The 21,175-nt window shown below is 40.2% G+C and overlaps 1 pseudogene; it reads right to left on the reverse strand.

Annotated features, from left to right (window-relative positions):
- Window positions 1–9,442: 9,442 nt before the first annotated feature.
- Window positions 9,443–20,694, reverse strand: LOC132502510 (large ribosomal subunit protein uL22-like; annotated as a pseudogene).
- Between the last annotated feature and the right edge of the window lie 481 nt (window positions 20,695–21,175).

Here is a 21,175-nt window from a genome sequence, read left to right on the forward strand (position 1 = left end):
CTAGAAATTGAATTGCTGGGTCATGATTATGCACATTTAAAAAAGACTTTTGATCTATTAGTTCAAGTGATTTTCCAGAAAACTTGTATCAATTTATATTCACACCAGTACCTTCTATGTGCTAGTCCCTACCCTCGAGGAAACCACAGTCTAACTCTTTATACTTTAGGATATTAACCCTTTTTCTACCTTATATATTTGGAAATATTTTCTGGTGTTTTATGCCCTATTTTTCTCAGATTGGACTGGGTAAATCCTTGATGTTTGCTTAAATTTCATAGTGTACTTCATGGTTTGAAAAGAGATTAAAAACTGTCCTCACTTTGATCAAAGATAAGTAGGAGGCTAAGGTTATTGTTGCCACTTACAAGTATGTTTACGTAATGTCAGATACTCAGATTCAATCTGGGTTTGTTGGCTGGACCATCGATTCATTTATTCATTTCATCAAACATTTATTGAGTGTGTTAAAAATTTCCAGGACCCTTAAGTCAAACGTGAACTCTAACTCTGAGGAAGCTGATGATCTAGTAGAGAAGACAGACAACTAAATCCATACTGATAGTGTGATATGCAGTGTGATACGTGCTATGATATCAGAATACACAGACTGCTCTGAGAACACAGAGTAAGGAAATCTCTAATGAGATGGGTAGGCACTTGGGCCATTTTGAAATTTTAGTAGGTAGTTGGTGAATATAGGCATGGAAGGGCATTCTGTGCAAAAGGAACAGTATGATTGAAGGTACAGAGACATGATACACATTGAAACATTTAGGAAATATGCAGTGTTTTTGTTTTTCTGCATTAAAGAGGGTTGGAGAGTGGCAGGAGGGAAGTTAGAGATGAAGTTGGGACCAGGATAAAATGGGCCTCTGAAGGCTAAGATAAGAATGATGAATTTTACTTAGAAAATTTTGGGAGAAAAGAGGAAGAGGAGTGGGATTGCAGAGGGAAGAGTGGGGCTTTACTTGTAGTGTTTCTTCTTTTTTTCTTTCCTTGAGAGAGAATTTTAGATTTAGAGTTGCAAAAATGAGTTCCCACATGCCCTTTAACCAGCTTTTGCTTATGTTCACCTTACCTAACCATAAAACATTTATCTAAACTAAGAAATTAACCTTGGTTAATTAATAATACTATTGATTATAGAACAGAATTTTATACAATTTCACCAGTTTTTCTACTAATGTTCCTTGTCTGCTCCAGAATCCAATCTGGGATCCCACATTGTCTTCAGTTGTTATATTGCCTTGGTCTGTGATAGTTCCTCAGTTTTCCTTGTCTCTCATTGTTACTGAACTAAGTTTGAGTCCGCTGGCTCTCATGCAGTAAAGCCGATCTACTGACGCTGGGTTGTGGTGAAGCAAAGTGCAGCGTTTATTGCAGGGCACCAAGCAAGGAGTCCAGGACAGCTAGTGCTTAAAACACCTGAACTCCGCATGGGTTTCATTCAGCAAATCATTTTTAAAGGCAAGGTGAGGGAGGGGCATCCCAGGGTGTGTGATCAGCTCATGCACAATTCTCTGATTGGTTGATGGTGAGGTAATAGGGTGGTGTCACAAGGGTGAATATTATCAGTTCTTTAGGTGCCAGTAGCTATGGGGGCTACGTGCTCACGATCATCAAGTAGTTAATTTATTCCATTTGGTGGTGGTTTTAGCATCTGTAAAACAACTCAGGAAATGTGCATCCGATACTGTAATCTAGGTACGTCAGAGAGGAACTAAAGCAGAGGACATGGGGGAGGGGTCTGTCCTGGGAAGGCCCCATAGGGTCCTGTTAGGTTACATCATGACCTTGACGATTTGAAAGAATACTAGTGAATTGTTTTGTAGCATGTTCCTCAGTTTGAATTTGTCTGTTTTCTCATGATTAGACTGAGGTTATACATTTTTGGGGAAGGATAACTCAGAAACGATGTGCCCTTCTCAGTTTGTCATATCATGGTGAACACTGATTTTTTTTTTTTTTTTTTTTTTTTGCGGTACGCGGGCCTCTCACTGTTGTGGCCTCTCCCATTGCGGAGCACAGGCTCCGGACGCACAGGCTTAGCGGCCATGGTGCACGGGCCCAGCCGCTCCGCGGCGTGTGGGATCTTCCTGGACCGGGGCACGAACCTGTGTCCCCTGCATCGGCAGGTGGACTCTCAACCACTGCGCCACCAGGGAAGCCCTGAACACTGATTTTTTTTATTGCTATCTGATAATGTTAACCTTGATCACTTGGCTAAGGCAGTGCCTACCAGGATTCTCCACCATAAGCTTAATAGTTTTTCCTTTTTAATTACTTAATATCTTCAGAATGTCAACTAAAAATCTGGAAAAACATCTTCTTGGTGATTTGGAGACATCTAAGAAATAATATCACTATTATAATACTAATAAAAATTACACATTATTAGTATTTTTGAGAGACCTGCTTTCTGAGCTGGTAGTCTCTGTCTCATTAAAGCTCTAAGCATTCTTGACAAACAAATCAGCAATAGTTCAGACATTACTGCTCAGTAAAGACTAACTTAGCCTCATCTCATGACAGATATTGTGACATCCCCCACGTGTACTTATTCTACCAGCCAAGTTACCTAGATCCTTAAGCCCTACCCCCCTCTTCCTCTTTCTCAAATGTCTCATTCCCTTCAGCACACACATTTTCTCAAGTCTCTTCCACGTTAAAAAAATACATATATATACATAAAACCCCTCAATAGCTTCCTCTGACCCTGTGACTGTCTCCCTAACCACCACCCTTTCCACATACTTCCTTCACAGTAAGCTTCCGGAGTATGTCATTTACACTCTACGTCCGTGTTCTGTAATTAGCCCAGCCCATGGCATTTTTCTTTTGCTCCATCAAACAATTAACATTGCTCTTATTAAAGTCAACACAACCTTTCATTTGGCGTTTTTCAGTGATTTTTCACTTCCTGCGGCATTTGACGTTGCTCACCATGGACTTGTTCCTGAAATGCTTCCATCTTTCTTGGCTACATGGGTCTACTCTTTCTGGGTTTTCTTTCTGTCTCTCTGGTTGTTCCTCCTTTATTTTTCTCTATCATAGTTTAAACTCGCCTGTGTCTGAATGATGTAAGAGTCACACTTCCAAAGACTAGAGGGAAAAACAGTAAATTTACAGGGAAGAACTTGCCAAACACTACTTAAGCCTTGAGGTTAATATCCCTAGTGATGTCATGTGGTATCAGGTACCCCTGGCATGCTGTGATGAGAAGGGTACTTTCCCTCTGTGGTATTCTTTCAAAAAACCCACAAACCAAGTCAAGAGGAGTTGACCAAGGTGGTGATGTAGGAGGCTCCTGAGCTCCCCACCTCCCACGTACACACCAAACGCACAGTCATATATGGAGCATTTCCCTTTGAAAAGGATCCAGAAACTGGCTGAATGACTCCTACTCATCAGACGAATGAGAAAACATCCACATCAAAACAGGCAGGAAAGGTTGAGACACACTCTCACCATAAACCCCACCCCTGACACAGCACTATGCAAGGGGGTGGGAAGCCCCAACTCCTAGCTTTTCCTTAAAGAGAAAAGGGTTTGAGCCTCACGTCTACCACCCCAACATTTGAGACTCCCAGGGAGGGACAGGCTCCCAAAACATCTAGCTCTGAAAGCCAGTGGGACTTGTTTTCACAAGACTCACAAGACTATAGCAAAATAAGAAGCAATTCTTTTTTTTTTGTCTTGTATCTGACATTTTTTTAACATCTTTATTGGAGTATAATTGCTTTACAGTGGTGTGTTAGTTTCTGCTGTATAACAAAGTGAATCAGCTATACGTATACATATGTTCCCATATCCCCTCCCTTTTGCGTCTCCCTCCTACCCTCCCTATCCCACCCCTCTAGTTGGACACAAAGCACCGAGCTCATCTCCCTGTGCTATGCGGCTGAGAAGCAATTCTTAAAGGATGAGTGAACACTCACCAAGGCTATCACCCCAGCGTTCAGTGCAGAGGGAGAGGGCAAAATAGCCCTTCTGCCAGTCTTGCCCTCAAAGAGATTTATCTGCATACTTTAAAAGCTGCTGCTTGAGGGCCAGCCTTCTAATTGAGCAGGCACTAGAGGCTGGCTGTAATCCTCCCCAGAGCCCAGAGAAGCTGGAGGACACCTCTCCCACCTGCTCCTTCCTACCTGCGCCAAGTCACCAGTTTCTCCATGGAAGGAACTTGTATGCATGTCTGTGCCCCAGCTTTTATGGCTGCTGCAGAAAGGACTGACTGCATCACCTACCTCTGATAGCCGAAGGGGCTTCCATTCCCAGGTTGGAAGGGAATGAAAGGAGGTAGATATAATTGCTAGGAAAGTAACTTGGATGATGTCTATGGTAAGACTAACTGGTAGGTGACAATAAGCTGTATGAGTGTGTTGGACAGGCTTCACAGGTGAGAGGTAAATGATGGGTTTTAGTTTATAAAACGTATTTTGCGTGTATGGTCAGTTCTTTAGTTACTCCCTGCAGTGACTCTATGAGATATTATTATACAATATTTTCATTTTCCACATGAGCAAGCTGAGGTAAAACAGCTTATGTAGGCTCACACCAAGGGCCAGAGTCTGCTCAGAATGTTGCTATTTCCAGCTGTGCTGATCACTGAAAAAAAAAACTGGGGGGAGGTTTGTTAGTTCATTTTGCTAAAAATGAAACTTCTTTGAGTAGGTTTGGCTAAAGCAAGATGTGTGACAAAAAATGCTGCTTGTTCCAGGTCTTATTTTGTGCTTTGGTGATGCAGTGCTGAGTAGGCTTGATTGAGCTGCTCAAATTCCCTAGGCATTCTAAGAGAGCGGCAGGGAAACGCAGAGATGTGGGTGTTCCTTTTCATTGAGCTTCATGCTGTTTGATGGTGTATTTATTTTACTCATCTTCCTTAGGATATTCTGATTTTTTTTGTTTTTTGGGGTTAAATCTCTCACAGCAACAACTCCTATTTAAGAAGAGCTCAACGCATTTAAGAGGCAAATATGACAAGATCTTGGACTTTTTGTAATGCCTCTTGAAAATTTCAAATAGTCCAAATGACCAAGTTTCTTTATATGATTTAGATTAGAGCTATCAGCTTGTACAGGTAATACATTTTTTTCATAAACAAGGTACTGTTTAGAGGATCAGAGCTTTTGGGCTTATTAAATACATTACACATCTTTATGATAAAAATTTTTATTTTTTATAATTTAGTTAATTCATATAGTAGAATTTAATAGTCTAAATTCTACAGAGTAAACCCATGCAAAATTTTCCCCTTTCCTGGATTTAGGAAACATTCTTTTGGATGACTTTTTCCACTGCAAGTATGTTTGGTCTCTTGTGTATAACAGCTAAATGTACAGTAAATATCCCTGTTCCCAGGCCAATATGAGAGGCAAAACACATAGAAAAAAAGCATACAAAACAGTATAGGGTACATGTCTGATGATAGGCACTGACAGCAAGAACTACTGAAATTTAGAGAAGAGAGAGCTTAGGATGCACTAAGAGCAGTTAGGAGAAATGTTGCAGGAAAAAAAAAAAGAGAGACTTAAAGATTGAAGGGTCTTGGAAACAGCCTAACTGAAGGTTATGTAAGTGAGTTGGAGGAAAGAATAACTAAACTCCATACTGAATGGAAAGTGTGAGTATCTCATGAATTTATGATCCAAATCCCAGGAAGAGGCATTCTTGAAAAAATTATTCTTGTGAGGGCTTCCCTGGCGGTGCAGTGGTTGGGAGTCCGCCTGCCAATGCAGGGGACACGGGTTCGTGCCCCAGTCCGGGAAGATCCCACATGCCGCGGAGCAGCTGGGCCCGTGAGCCATGTTCGCTGAGCCTGCGCGTCCGGAGCCTGTGCTCCGCAACGGGAGAGGCCACAACAGTGAGAGGCCCGCGTACCGCAAAAAAAAAAAAAAAAAAAAAAAAAATTATTCTTGTGAGAAGAGTGAGAGAAAAGGGAGCATAGATGGGGATGTGTATGCAGCCTGCCTATGGGCAGCCCTTTGAGATCTCTGTGGTTCCCTCCCTAGTCGTACAGTGGGTGAATGCTATACTTCGTGTGTGTCCTTTGTGGTCGCTTACCCACGATCTTCAGGAATTTGTTCCTCAGGCCCAGCTGAGGAAAGCCTTTGTAGATTGTGTGAGATCAAGACAGACAGCCAGACTACAGGAAAGATGTTCTTTTTATTCTGCAGAGAGGTCCTTGCACTTAAAACGATTTACACAGGGGTGGTATAAATTGTTCTCTGAACCAGTAAACTAAGAAAACATTGTAGCAGGATGAATTCCTTATTTGTTTTCTGTTCATTGTTGAAGGGGTTATATTACTTTAGAAAAATGGAGTGATTTTTCAGAGGACATAAAATTATCTAAACTCACAGGGACCAAGAGGTATCTAATTTGTGGCCAAGCTCTGAGTGAAAGTTTATCTTTTACATGGTACAATGTAAACGAAAACTGATTCTTTGGACAGTTATTGCTTGGAGTGTAACTTCTATTCCAATTATCCAGGGATTCTGACTCCCTTTTGAAAATAATAGCATCTTGATGTTTGATGTTATTTTATTTTGAAGAATTCAAAGGCTTTTATTTTTCACAGTTTTATTTTGATAAATATACATTATTAGAATATTCATATTTTATTTGATAATGCAATTAGAATTTTATAAAATATGCAGTTAAAATTTCTGAACAATTTAAGTAATGGTTTTGAGAGGTAAACCTGACTTTGTATCATTAAGTGAGGTCAGCAGATATGCTATTATACATTCACTTCAAATTAGTTGAGTCAGCCTGGATTTTATGATGTTAGACCAGTAAGATATCAGAAGTCCAAGGATATAAGCAACAAAATGACATATATATCATTAATAATTGAGAAATTTTTTGAAGTTATTTCTCAGGTAAACTGCTTAAACTGTCATGAAGGTAAATTAAGTTGGGTGCATCTAGTTCTAGGCTCCAGATCTCAGAATACTTCATACATTATTTTACCAAATATTCCACTTAATTAACTATTTTCTTAGCCAAAGAAAATCCATATAAATTGAAATACATTAATGAAAGAATGATTTAAAAACACACAGCATTCAAATAAGTGTAAAATTAAAATTGATTTTAATTTTACACTTATTTAAGTTGATGTAGTTTTCCAAGATTTAAAAATGATTTTAGTGAAATTTTAATAGGTATCCAAGTGGAGAGAAGAAAACACTTCTGGATTCTGGGTTTTGAACTATCTGAAATTCAGCTGTAATGAAAATTATTTCAGGTTTAATTCAATCAAAACTTGGCAAGGTTTTTGCCTGGATAAAATAGTTATTAATAAACATTAAATTGGAGAACAATTATTTAAACTACCCTTGCATGAGCTATAGCTATTTTATTTAATAGAAAACCTTTTGTCACCTTTCTTTATCTCTTGCTGAAAGAGTGCCAAAAACCTTTTGGGAGTGTTCACTTGAAGTAAAATGAGAAATAAGCAAAAAGGGATAAGGAAACAGGGCAATAAGGAAAAATGTCTGATCTTCAGTGTGCAAATCTATTGGGAAAACAGTATTTTTCCTTTTGCCAAGCATTTATTGAAGTTTAAATAGCAGAATAAAAGTCTTTTCTTGGGAAGAAATGGCACTCATATCTTACAAAAATTGAAATGTTGAGGTATCATAATATACTTTCCTTTGTAGTGCATTTTTAAATTAAATTTTTAAAATTTATTTTTAAAAATAAAAATTGTACATATTTAAGGTATACAAAATAATGTTTTGATATACATGCATCGTGAAATGATTACTGCAGTCAAGCTAATCAATTCATCTCCTCACATGGTTATCTTTTTTTTGTGTGGTGAAAGCACCTGAGTTCTTTCTATGCTCTTAGTGAGTTTCCAAGTAAACTACAGTATTATTATTAACTATAGTCACCAAGCTGTACATTAGATTTCTAGAATTTACTCATCCTACATAACTAATTTTGTACCCTTTGACAAACATCTCTCCATTTCTCCCACCTCCCTGCTCTGACTTTTTTAGATTCTGCATGTAAGTGAGATCATGCAGTATTTTTCTTTCTGTGTCTTGCTTACTTCACTTAGCAGGATATACTCAAGGTTCACCCATGTTTTTACAAATGGCAGGACTTCCATCTTTACTGTAGCTGAACAATATTCCATTGTATATATATACCACATTTTCTTTATCCGTTCATCCACTGATGGACACCTAGTTTGTTTCTATATCTTGACTATTGTGCATAACACTGCAGTGAACATGGGAGTGCATATATTTCCTGGAGTAACTGATTTCCTTTGTAGTGTTTATTACAAATGTTATTAAACATTTATTTGTGTGTGTTTTTTGCTAAGCTCTAGGCTCCCTGAGAGAAAAGACTGAATCTCTGGTCCTTTACTTACTTTCAAAGACTCAGCATAGTGGCCGACACCTACTAAGACACAGGAAATAGTCATTGCATGAATGAATGTTACAAATAAAATGAAAAACTGAACCCACAAGGAAAGTTAAAAGAGGAAGTTTGATTATTTTCGTCATTAAGAAAAGACTAATCAAAGATTTTGTGGAGATAAACGAAGACCACCCGTGTGAGAATAAACAGAGGCTCTTCATTCAGAACTCACTATATAGCAAGGGTGTCAGCCACCATCACTTGTGTTTGGTAGAGACTCAGAGGATGTAGGGGAGTGGGAAAGCTTTATAGTGGGAAAAAAAGGAAGGCTTCAGGTGAACCTGAAGGCTGTTGGCATGGGGAAGCTAGAGGTAGGAAAACTAGAATCAGGTCACCTTATATGGTTGGTTTGGGGAGCATATTTGGCCTTCTCTGAATGATCCTGAGTTGGGAGAGGGGCAAAAATTAGGAAAGCTGTCAGTCATTGGCCAAGTCCTGACCATTCTAGGCTGATTGTGGTTTGCCTTTCCTGACTAGTTGCTGCTGGAAGTTGTGGGTCAGAGTTCTACTGAGATGTAAAGTTTGATGTGTTCCATTTGTACATTCAATCTCTCAATTTAGTGTTTCTCAAATATGTGACAGGTTGAGAGCCTCATTTGATATTTTCCTTCTCTCTGGTAAAAGATGATGGGTGCTTAGTAAATATTTGTGGGATGGTGAGAAATGGGAAGAGAAGAAGGCTGATGTTCTTTCTCTGCTGCATCCCAAGACTGTACTATGCAGTGCAATAGACACACATAGCTGGTGAGCACCTGAAATGTAGCTAGTTTGAATTGAGATGTGTTTTAAGTGTTAAATATACAACAGGTGTCCAAATCTTCATATGAATGAAAGAATGCAAACTATCTCATTAACAATTTTTTTCCTGCTTTTATTTTTACTTGCTTTTTTTTTTTTTTTTTGGCGGCATTTGTTCCCGGGCCATAAGTTTTTGTTTCTTTAGTTTCTTCTGGGGTATCTTTTTCTTCTGTGCAACCTCCTTTTCTGATTTAAGATCAGTCTATTCTTTTTCAGTAAGGATCATCTCAGTGTGGCAGGGAGAGCTCATGAATGGGTTGATCCGACCATGAGCTCTGTTAAGTCCTGTGCCGCACCTCGGGGGCTTTGTTCACCTGGATGTGCTCAATATCCAGAGAATCTACATCTAAACCCTTAAGTTCAGCATTACTCTCTGCATTTCCGAGCATGTGCAATAAAAATTCAGCAGCCTTTTTGGGCCATCGACTCTTGAGGCCAGCCCCACTGTCTGGCCTGGGCACACCTACCAACTCCACCACTGTAACGACTGAATAGCACACATTGCTTCTGTAAAGTGACATCCTTCAGATACTTGGTGGCTTTTAGGATATGCATACCGTTAATGGCCTGGGAAGTTTCACGAGTGTTCTTAAAGTGAACACGAAGGTTTGAACCTCTTGATTTGCATATTTGTGAGGTTTTCTGGGTCAAGTGAATGGTGAACCATTTTTAGAGGTCACCTCAGGCCGCTTACTGGAAAAAGCTCATTAACAATTTAAAAAATATTTATGAAATATTCAAATGATAATATTTGGATATATTAGGTCAAATAAATATGTTATTTAAATTAATTTCACTGTTTCTAAAAAATGTTTTAAAAAACGTGGTTACTAAAAAATCTAAGATTATGTATGTGGCTTGGATTATATCTCTACTGAACAATGCTGACCCAGAGTAACACTTTTTGTGCATAAATTTTCTCTTCAATAAAATAAGGGAAATAATTTCTATGGCATGTCCCTTTTACATTGCCTCAATATAAAGGTATTTGAAAAGGCTGGAAACAAATTTGCATTCATTTATTCATTCATCAAAATATGTGATGTATTTACTATGTCCCAGACATAAAACTAGACATTCCTGAATAACTCCCAGTCCTTGCCTTTGCCAACTTGTGGAGAGAGAGAGACTTAAAGGGTGATTTGTTTGGTAGGCATACAAAACTACTTAAACCCGAGAAAACTTCATGGGAAATGCTCTTGCAGCCTAATTCTCACAATGATGTATCAATAATGTAATAATTTACGTCTCTAAAAAAAGTAAAACCAGGGCTTCCATAGTGGCGCAGTGGTTGAGAGTCCGCCTGCCGATGCAGAGGACATGGGTTCGTGCCCCGGTCCGGGAAGATCCCACATGCCGTGGAGCGGCTGGGCCCGTGAGCCATGGCCACTGAGCCTGCGCGTCTGGAGCCTGTGCGCCGCAACGGGAGAGGCCACAGCGGTGAGAGGCCCGCGTACTGCAAAAAAAACAAACCAAAAGAAAAAAAACCAGCACCAAAAATATCTGAAAATTCACCTTAGGAAGATCTTTGTTTAACATTGTTTTCATGAACCAAGACGCGTTTCAGTTCTGATTTTTTTTCCCCACTTACAAGCTGTGTGACATTGATAAGCCCCTGAACCCTATGGGAATCATAATCTCCTCCCCCATAAACTGGATTTACCTCATGAGATTGCTCTGAGGATCAAACAAGATAATATGTATGAAAACTAATATAAATATGAAGGATAATTATAGTTATTATTAGAAACAATTATGACCATTAGGTTAAAATGAAGGTACTGAGAAAAGAGCAGTTTGGGGACCCACAAAATAAATTTTGGCTTATATAGATTCTTTTTTTTTGGCTGCATTGGGTCTTTGTTGCTGAGTGGACTTTCTCTCGTTACGGAGCACAGGCTCTAGGCACACGGGCTTCAGTAGTTGCAGCACGTGGGCTCAGTACTTGCGACACATGAGCTCTAGGGCGTGGGGGCTTCAGTAGTTGTGGCACACAAGCTTAGTTGGTCCGCAGCATGTGGGATCTTCCCGGACCAGGGATCGAACCCATGTCCCCTGCATTGGCTGGTGGATTCTTAACCACTGCGCCACCAGGGAAGTCCATATAGAGACTACAAGAAGACAAATGAAAAAGCATAAAGATGCGAAGCATAATACATGATGTTAAGATCTAACCCTTCATATGCTTCTAAATCATTAGAAAAAAATTGCCTTCAAGAATGAAATGAATTCCTTTGCTGTGCAGAAGCTTTTAAGTTTCATTAGGTCCCATTTGTTTATTTTTATTTTTATTTCCATTCCTCTAGGAGGTGGGTCAAAAGGGATCTTGCTGTGATTTTTTTTTAATGTTATTTATTTATTTATTTATTCATGGCTCTGCTGGGTCTTCGTTTCTGTGCGAGGGCTTTCTCTAGTTGTGGCAAGTGGGGACCACTCCTCATCGTGGTGCACAAGCCTCTCACTGTCGCGGCCTCTCTTGTTGCGGAGCACAGGCTCCAGACGCGCAGGCTCAGTAACTGTGGCTCATGGGGCCAGCTGCTCTGTGGCATGTGGGATCTTCCCAGACCAGGGCTCGAACCCGTGTGTCCTGCATTGGCAGGTGGACGCTCAACCACTGCGCCACCAGGGAAGCCCCATCTTGCTGTGATTTTTGTCATAGAGTGTTCTGCTTACGTTTTCCTCTAAGAGTTTTATAGTGTCTGGCCTTACATTTAGGTCTTTAATCCATTTTGAGTTTATTTTTGTGAATGGTGTTAGGGAGTGTTCTAATTTCCTTCTTTTACATGTAGCTGTCCAGTTTTCCCAGCACCACTTATTGAAGAGGCTGTCTTTTCTCCATTGTATATTCTTGCCTCCTTTATCAAAAATAAGGTGACCATATGTGCATGGGTTTATCTCTGGGCTTTCTATCCTGTTCCATTGATTTATATTTCTGTTTTTGTGCCAGTACCATACTGTCTTGATTACTGTAGCTTTGTACAAGATGAAAAGACAACCCTCAGAATGGGATAAAATATTTGCAAATGAAGCAACTGACAAAGGATTAATCTCCAAAATTTACAAGCAGCTCATGCAGCTCAATATCAAAAACAAACAACCCAATCCAAAAATGGGCAGAAGACCCAAATCGACATTTCTCCAAAGAAGATATACAGATTGCCAACAAACACATGAAAGGATGCTCAATATCACTAATCATTAGAGAAATGCAAATCAAAACTACAGTGAGGTATCACCTCACACCGGTCAGAATGGCCATCATCAAAAAATCTACAAATAGTACATGCTGGAGAGGGTGTGGAGAAAAGGGAACCCTCTTGCACTGTTGGTGGGAATGTAAATTGATACAGCCACTATGGAGAACAGTATGCAGGTTCCTTAAAAAACTAAAAATAGGACTACCTTATGACCCAGCAATACCACTACTGTTCATATACCCTGAGGAAACCATAATTCAAAAAGTGTCATGTACCACAATGTTCATTGCAGCACTATTTACAATAGCTAAGACATGGAAGCAACCTATGTGTCCATCGACAGATGAATGGATAAAGAAGATGTGGCACGTATATACAATGGAATATTATTCAACCATAAAAAGAAATGAAACTGAGTTATTTGTAATGAGGTAGATGGACCCAGAGTCTGTCATACAGAGTGAAGTAAGTCAGAAAGAGAAAAACAAATACCGTATGCTAACACATATATATGGAATCTAAAAAAAAAGGTTCTGAAGAACCTGTGTGCAGGTGAGGAATAAAGACGCAGATGTAGAGAATGGACTTGAGAATATGTGGACGGGGAAGGGGAAGCTGGGATGAAGTGAGAGAGTGGCATGGACATATATATACTACCAAATGTAAAATAGATAGCTAGTGAGGAGCAGGTGCATGGCACAGGAAGATCATCTTCATGCTTTGTGTCCACCTAGAGTGATGGGATAATGAGGGTGGGAGGGAGACGCAAGAGGGAGGAGAAATGGGGGTGTACGTATATGAAGAGCTGATTCACTTTGTTATACAGCAGAAACTAACACACCATTCTAAAGCAATTATACTCAGATAAAGATGTTAAAAAAAAAAAAGAACTACCATATGATCCAGCAATTCCAGTCCTGGGCATATATCTGGAAAAAACTGTAATCCAAAAGGATACATGCACCCCAGTATTCATTGCAGCACTATTTACAATAGCCAAAACATGGAAGCAACCTAAATGTCCATCAACAGAGGAATGGATAAAGAAGATGTGGTACATATATACAATGGAATATTACTCAGCCATAACAAGGAATGAAATTGGGTCATTTGTTGAGACGTGGATGGATGTAGAGACTGTCATACAGAGTGAAGTAAGTCAGAAAGAGAAAAACACATATTGTATATTAATGCATATATTTGGAATGTAGAAAAATAGTACAGATGAACTGGTTTGCAGGGCAGAAATAGAGCCATAGATGTAGAGAACAAATGTATTGACACCAAGCGGGGAAAGCGGTGGGGTGGTGGTGGTGGTGTTGGGATGAATTGAGCGATTGGGATTGACATGTATACACCTATGTGTATAAAATTGATGACTAATAGGAACGTGCTGTATAAAAAATATATATATATATATTATTTTTTTTTAAATTTCCCATAAAAAGTTTTTATTCTTTTTAGTAAGAAGCAGTCCAGAGCTGCATCAGGAAAAAAAGTTGTTAGTAATACAGAAAACAAAGAAGAAAATGTGCTGATGGAACAGAAACTGCATTTCAGATATTTTTAGGAGGATATCAGAGGAATGGTGCTGACCGTTGGAACTTTGGGTGTCTTTTGGGTCAGCTGGTGTCCTATGGAGCAGAGTGGCTGAGGATATGTTCTCACAGTCTTCCAGGCTTCCTGAGCACATCAGCCTTTGCAAGCAGATCACAGCTGAAGGCCTGTCCTGAATCTATCATCCAGCAAATTGTTAAAAGAGGTAATGACAACAAAAAAATTTCATTCAAGTTGTTTATTGGAATAAAGAGAAGTTAGGAGACAGAGAGGAAGGCAAAACATTGGGGCAGAAGATAGTGCATGTTAGTGAATCCAGATGCAAAGGTCGCACTGAAATTCAGCTCTGCTTTCAGGACCCACTGGCCCATCGTGACACAGCCCATTCATTCATTCTAAATTATAGTCTCCCGTTATGCGTGCTGTGTTCAAATATCACTATGTTCTGGAAATGACTTTGGATGAAGTAGTCTTTTGTATAAATTGCATTTAGAACATGCTGGTAATAAATTACAGTCTATCAGACAACCAAATTACTTATTAAGAATGTCCTATAGATTTTAAGATTTTAAAAAGTCAATCAGCATTAATTTTTCCTTGTGAATATGGAAGCTCTATAATTTTAACTTTGCCCTAAACAGAATAAGAATATAGTTATTAATTGGAATTTTTTGATATAAAACTTAGAAAATCTAATTCAGAAAATAAAATATTCTTAAAAGTCTGGATAAGTTTTATCTTCTTTCATTTTGATTAACTTTGTTTAGCAAATGGAAATGATAGAGGAGAAATATTGGGTTGGGCAAAAAGTTCCTTTGGTTTTTAAGTAAAAATAAAAGACACATTTTTCATTTGCACCAAGAACTGGACAATGTATTCTCCCTTTTGTTCCACTACCTTCTGCCATTTTTCAGGCAACTTCATAATTCCATCTTCCCAAAACTTTTTATCTTTTTGAACAAAGAACTGTTCCAGGTGCCTTATATGGTCTTCCAGGGAATGGAAATTTTTTCCATTAAGAGAATTTTATGAAGACTGAAATAAGTGGAAATCCGAAGGTGCAATGTCTGATGAATAAAGCGGATGAATCAGAACTTCCCAGCCAAGCTGTAACAGTTTTTGCCTGGTTATCAAAGAAACACATGGTCTTGCATTATCCTGATGGAAGATTATGCGTTTTCTGTTGACTAATTCTGGACACTTTTCGTCAAGTGCCACTTTCAGTTGGTCTAATTGGGAACAGTACTTGTTGGAATTAATTGTTTGGTTTTCCGGAAGGAGCTCATAATAGAGGACTCCCTTCCAATCCCACCATATACACAACATCACCTTCTTTGGATGAAGACCAGTCTTTGGTGTGGTTATTGGTGGTTCATTTCACTTGCCCCATGATTTCTTCCATTCCACATTTGTACAGTATCCACTTTTCATTGCCCGTCACAATTTGTTTTAAAAACAGAACATTTTCATTACGTTTAAGTAGAGAATCGCATGTGGAAATATGGTCAAGAAGGTTTTTTTCACTTAACTTATGTGGAACCCAAACATCAAAGCAATGAACATAACCAAGCTGGTGCAAATGATTTTCAATGCTTGATTTGGATATTTTGAGTATGTCGGCTATCTCCCATGTGGTATAATGTTGATTGTTCTCAATTAATGTCTCGAAATGATCACTATCAACTTCAACTGGTCTACCTGACTGTGGAGCATCGTCCAGTGAGAAATCTCCAGCACGAAACTTCGCAAACTACTTTGGATACGTTTGATCAGTCACAGCACCTTCTTCATACACTGCACAAACCTTTTTTTTGAGTTTCAGTTGCGTTCTTACCTTTCTTGAAATTATAAACCATAATATGCCGAAAATGTTGCTTTTCTCCTTCCATCTTCAATATTAAAATGGCTACACAAAAATTCACCAATTTTGATAAGTTTTTTTTAAAATGCACACTGATATGACAGCTGTCAGGATACAGTCAACAAAGTTGTTTCGAATGAAGTTAAAGACAACTAAGCGCTACTAGAGCCATCTTATGAAAAAACCGAATGAACCTTTTGGCCAACCCAATACTTGCTACAGCTGAGTATCGAACACAGACTAACGTTCAAAACTGGGAAGAATCATTGGCAAATTCAGGACTAATTTTGATTGTACTGATTTTCCTTTCCCCAAAAAGAAATTGTTAAACAAGAGACTCACAATCTCATTATTAATTTGAGAAATGAAAATGTTACTGAACTTGGTTTTAGGGGTTTGAAATTTAAGATTCTGAAATTTGCTCATGATTTTAATGCAAAATAGGTGATGTTTAAATCAGTCATATATAGGACAAAACCATTTTTCTCAAACCAATATTTATCTTGATAAAGAAATATTGCAAACTATATAGCCATGATTCATGAGTTTGGTCGTTCTTCTCCTGTGGGTGATTTCTGACAGAAGCCTCAGTGGAAGAATGTTGATTACTCCTCCTCTTGGAATCTTCCATCCCACACCTCCTGTTCAAAAGACTCGAAGGTGATAAATTTCAACTTTTCTTCTGATTCTGAAGTTCAGATTGAAGACTGAGGCCACACTTTAGAGAAAAGCCTTATTTCTCAGTTCCCTGTGAATCTATGGAATTGTTGGCTTCAGGTCCATGCTTGTTGATATCTTGAAATGGTCTTGGAATTGCCATTGTGAATTTGGAATCATACATTTCCAACTGTGACATATCAGAAAAAAATTCCTGAATCAAAACATTGTCACCCTAATGCTTTCAGTATTGTTAGCAATTAAGAGTTTAGCAGTGTGTCTTTCAATAGATGATCCAGCAAAGTCTTTTAGAAAGACAACTCCCTGGTACAAACATAGCTTAACTGGGGTCCATTTGGCCTTTGTCTCCCACAAGAGCCTTCGTCTCATAGCTGGGTTCTGGTGAAGTTAAGAGCAAGCGAAGAGAGAACGATGAAGGCCTTCTTAAATTCAGCAGTTGTCGAACTTTCTGTTCATTGAAATCACCTGGGAGTTAAAAATATACTGATTCTCTGAGTACCACCTCCAGAGAGATGTATATGACTGGGGTGGGAGGGAGCCCCAGCAGTGGAAGTTTTGAAAGCTCTCCAGGTGATTCTGATATGCAGCCAAGGCTGAGACCCATGCTGGGTTACAGGACTGAAGTGATTAACATACATTCTACAATATCTCTTCAACTGACAAATTGAGTTCCAAAGACATAGAAAAGTGGGAGCTTAAGTGTCACTCTGATACCTTCTTAGGCTCACAGGTTTTCTAGGACCATTTTAAGACCTTTATATCCCAGAGGCATTCACGCTGTTGATGTTTCCAACCCATCTCGTATTACATTAAAATATAGCCACATCCCACATTCACTGTGATTGGTACAGAATTACATGAGGCAAGTTGTAGTTTGAATTGTTAGTTTAAAAGATGTTACGGTCATTTAGGGCCTTTGGGACCAGGTCTCAAACATTACTGTAGACTCTTACAGTTTCTTAGCTTTGAGGGATAACAGAGCCAGAGCCCTTAGCCAGTACACCACGCTAAGAGCACAGGTGGAGAACAAAGAAGTGAATCGTGCCTACCTGCACTGCTTCCATGCAGCACAGTGAGTTTGCATCCTGAGTCTGAACCTTTGAGCAGGTCTCCAGCCCAGTCTCAGGTGTTGCATACATTCAAAGCCCCAAGCTATCAGGCTTAGCTGCTGGCAATATGGATGAAGATGATAGCCTTGCATTTGCCAGCTCACTTGTAGACACCCAGAGTTCTTTGCTGCAAAGGTAGCCCAGCAGCTACTTACAGGACATGCCTGGGTGGGGCTAGTAACTGTCTCTCATCGACCTCCTGTCAGTGATGACAGTAGAGCTTCCACCATAACAGCTGTGAGGCACATCCCCCAGCTCCTGGCCCTGGTCAGTCAGCCAGGGCAGACCACTGGCTAAGAGAGCACCGTCTGAGGGTACAGCCTATATAGGCCTGTAGCTGATCATCATTTAAATGTACTTTTAAGCATGCCAATGTGCTGGAGAACAATTTACTAAAGAAGAAACCCCCAAAGTTAACAAGTATATGAAAAGACATTCAAAATCATGAGTAAACAGAGAAAAAGGCAAATTAAAACAATACGGTAATCCTTTATACCAGAGATTCCCAATACTGGCTGTGCTTTAGAATCACCTGGAAAGATTTTTAAAAAACGAAAACAAAAACCTGAACACCCAGGCCCTACCCTAAAAGATTCGGATCTAAATGTTCTGGGTAGGGCTTGGGCATTGGTTTTTTGTTCTGTTTTGTTTTGTTTTAATTTTATGTATTTTATTTTTGGCTGCATTGGGTCTTCGTTGCTGCACGTGGGCTTTTCTCTGGTTGTGGCGAGCGGGGGCTACTCTTTGTTGCGGTGCGCGGGCTTCTCATTGTGGTGGCTTCTCTTGTTGGGAGCACGGGCTCTAGGCGCACGGGCTTCAGTAGTTGTGGCTCGCGGGCTCTAGAGCGCAGGCTCAGTAGTTGTGGCACATGGGCTTAGTTGCTCCATGGCATGTGGGATCTTCCCAGACCAGGGCTCAAACCCATGTCTCCTGCATTGCCAGGCGGATTCTTAACCACTGTACCACTAGGGAAGCCCTTGGGCATTGGTTTTATTTCAGAGTTCCTGAGGTGTTTCTTCAGAATTAAAGGCCTAGTGCACTGGATAAGTACAAAGCTGGGGAAGTTCTGGCAGAGGTGGCAGAGATTCTACACAGAATCTGGTACTATGTGGTTTTTTTTTTTTTTTTTTTTTTGCGGTACGCGGGCCTCTCACTGTTGTGGCCTCTCCCGTTGCGGAGCACAGGCTCCGGATGCGCAGGCCCAGCGGCCATGGCTCACGGGCCCAGCCGCTCCGCGGCATATGGGATCCTCCCAGACCGGGGCACGAACCCGTATCCCCTGCATCGGCAGGCGGACTCTCAACCACTGCGCCACCAGGGAGGCCCTGGTACTATGTGTTTGAATTAAGGACATACAAATCTCTGCCTCAGCAATTCTGCTCCTAGGTACATATATACCAAAGAAACTTTTCTTCAGCTCCGTCAAGGGACTTGTACAAGGTATTTATTGTAACATCATTCGCAGTGACCGGAAGCTGGAGAGAACCTGAATATCCACCTGAGGGCGTAGATGGTTCAGTAGGGTGGCTGCACAAACAGCAGTTAAATTAATGCACCGAGTGCACTATCGATGGGTCTTAAAAGCATAACGAAAACAGGAAGAATCTAAAACAATCATACTCATTTTGCAAAACAACTTACTGTATAAGATGGAGGAGAATGGGATGGAGATGCAAAGATAAAGGTGAATAAAATGAGAGCCGTGCAAGGACCAATGATGATGTGCTATGAACTGATAAGTTTAACCCGACCCCCTGCACTTACGTTAGAAGAAAAGAAAGAAAATAAAATAAGTACGTGGGGACAGCAAGGAGGAGTAAGGAGAGCAAAGGGACAGAGAAGGGAGCACACAAGGAGATCTGACCTCTGGACAGTCCAGCTTGAGGCTCAATGCTGGATACATACTTGGAAGGAGACAAGAAGTGGAGTGAGCAGTTCAAGTCAGAGTTCATTTGTGCGTAATTGAAAACTCTGACCCCAGCTCAGAGGAGGAATCTGGCTGCAAGGAAACTCGAAGAAGCTGAGGCTTTCGGGGAAGTCCCCATGGGGTGGTCTCCGTGCCCTGAGGAGATGGGCTTGGCTTGGCTAAAAGGTGTGTGCAGGAGAGGAGGGTCATGAGAAATACAGTTGAACAGTTGAGAGATGGGACCACTGGGCTTTGAAAGCCAGACAGGAGGAGTCAGAACTCAGTTCATCAGGAAATGGAAAGCTGTTGCTGAAGGGAGGACCATGAAGAAGGTTAGGAAACGAGATACTAGCTGAGTGGGGGATAGAGAGGCTGTCAGCAGGGAGACTCTGCAGGAACCACTCTGGGTTTTTATAGGATCTAGAGAACTGGCTAGGTTTGAAAGACTGTTAACATTTTTGCCAGTGTTTCAGGAATTTGGGACATTGTTTTAATATGAAAATATTATGTTATTTTAAAATATGAGGCAGCATAGTGTGGTGATTAAAAGAAGGGACTCTGAAACCAGACTGCTTAGGTATATATGGTGGCTTCACTGCTTCCTAGCTGTGTGACCCCAACCAGCTGTTTAACCCCTCTGTGCCTCAAAAATGGTGCCTTGTCAGTAAAATCAGGAAAATATCTGCTAAGATTGTTCTGAGAATTAAATAAGCTAATGTTCATAAAGTGCTTAGAACATTTGCCGAGGACTCATTAAGTACTATTTAAGTGTTTGTTAAATAAATATAAATAAATGACTCTTTTCCTAGGTTTGGGAAACAGATGCCTTTTCTTCCTACTTAAGGAAGGGTGCTGGAGGCCCTCTTTGATGGAAAGATGACAGTCTCTAATCATGGGATAGGGATGGCTTTGTGGTCACCATTTTGGATCCTAGGCCTAGAAGCCAGTAACAGACTGAGTCTTACTCCAGGACCAAAAACCTGAACACCCAAACCTGTGGTAATTCTTATGGCCTGGATCTTCATCTCTCCACAGCTCCTCCCTTAATCCCTGGAGCAAGGTTTTTCTGTGTGCTGACCTGGATTTTACGGCAACTGCACTTACCTGGACAAAGTGTGAAGCTCCACCCACTGAGACACAAGGCATCTCTGGTCATTAGGGACTGGGAGGCCCCAGATGGCCTGGCCCTGTGGGTGGCATGGACTTTGGGTGGGGCTGCATCTGCACAGGGCCTGGACACCCAGAGAAGGGAAGGCATGACCTGGGGTCATTCAACACTGAGCCTGGTGAGGAACACTTTCTCTCTAATTTTAATTATATTAATTTTCACGTGTTACTTAAACCTAAATTGTTATTATCAAAAATGAGAGAGAAGAAAGAATCCTCCATTATACTTTCTGGCCTTGTGGATGTTAGGTGTTTATACTTTCTTTTCATCTTTGTTTAATTTTCTAGTTTTTTAGCTAAGAGCTAATGGTGAAAAAAAAGATTTCTCCATTGGGCTTTTCTCAAATCTTAGAAAGAAAGAGAGATGGGAAGACAGTTACAGATGCCTGATTTGAGAATCATTTAAAGGCAAGACGGAGGGGATGGAGTAAGCAGATGGCAGGGGAGGCTCTGCCTGAGG

Source organism: Mesoplodon densirostris, chromosome 15 (genome assembly GCF_025265405.1).
Source record: "Mesoplodon densirostris isolate mMesDen1 chromosome 15, mMesDen1 primary haplotype, whole genome shotgun sequence".
In the NCBI taxonomy this organism is placed as follows: Eukaryota; Metazoa; Chordata; class Mammalia; order Artiodactyla; family Ziphiidae; genus Mesoplodon; species Mesoplodon densirostris.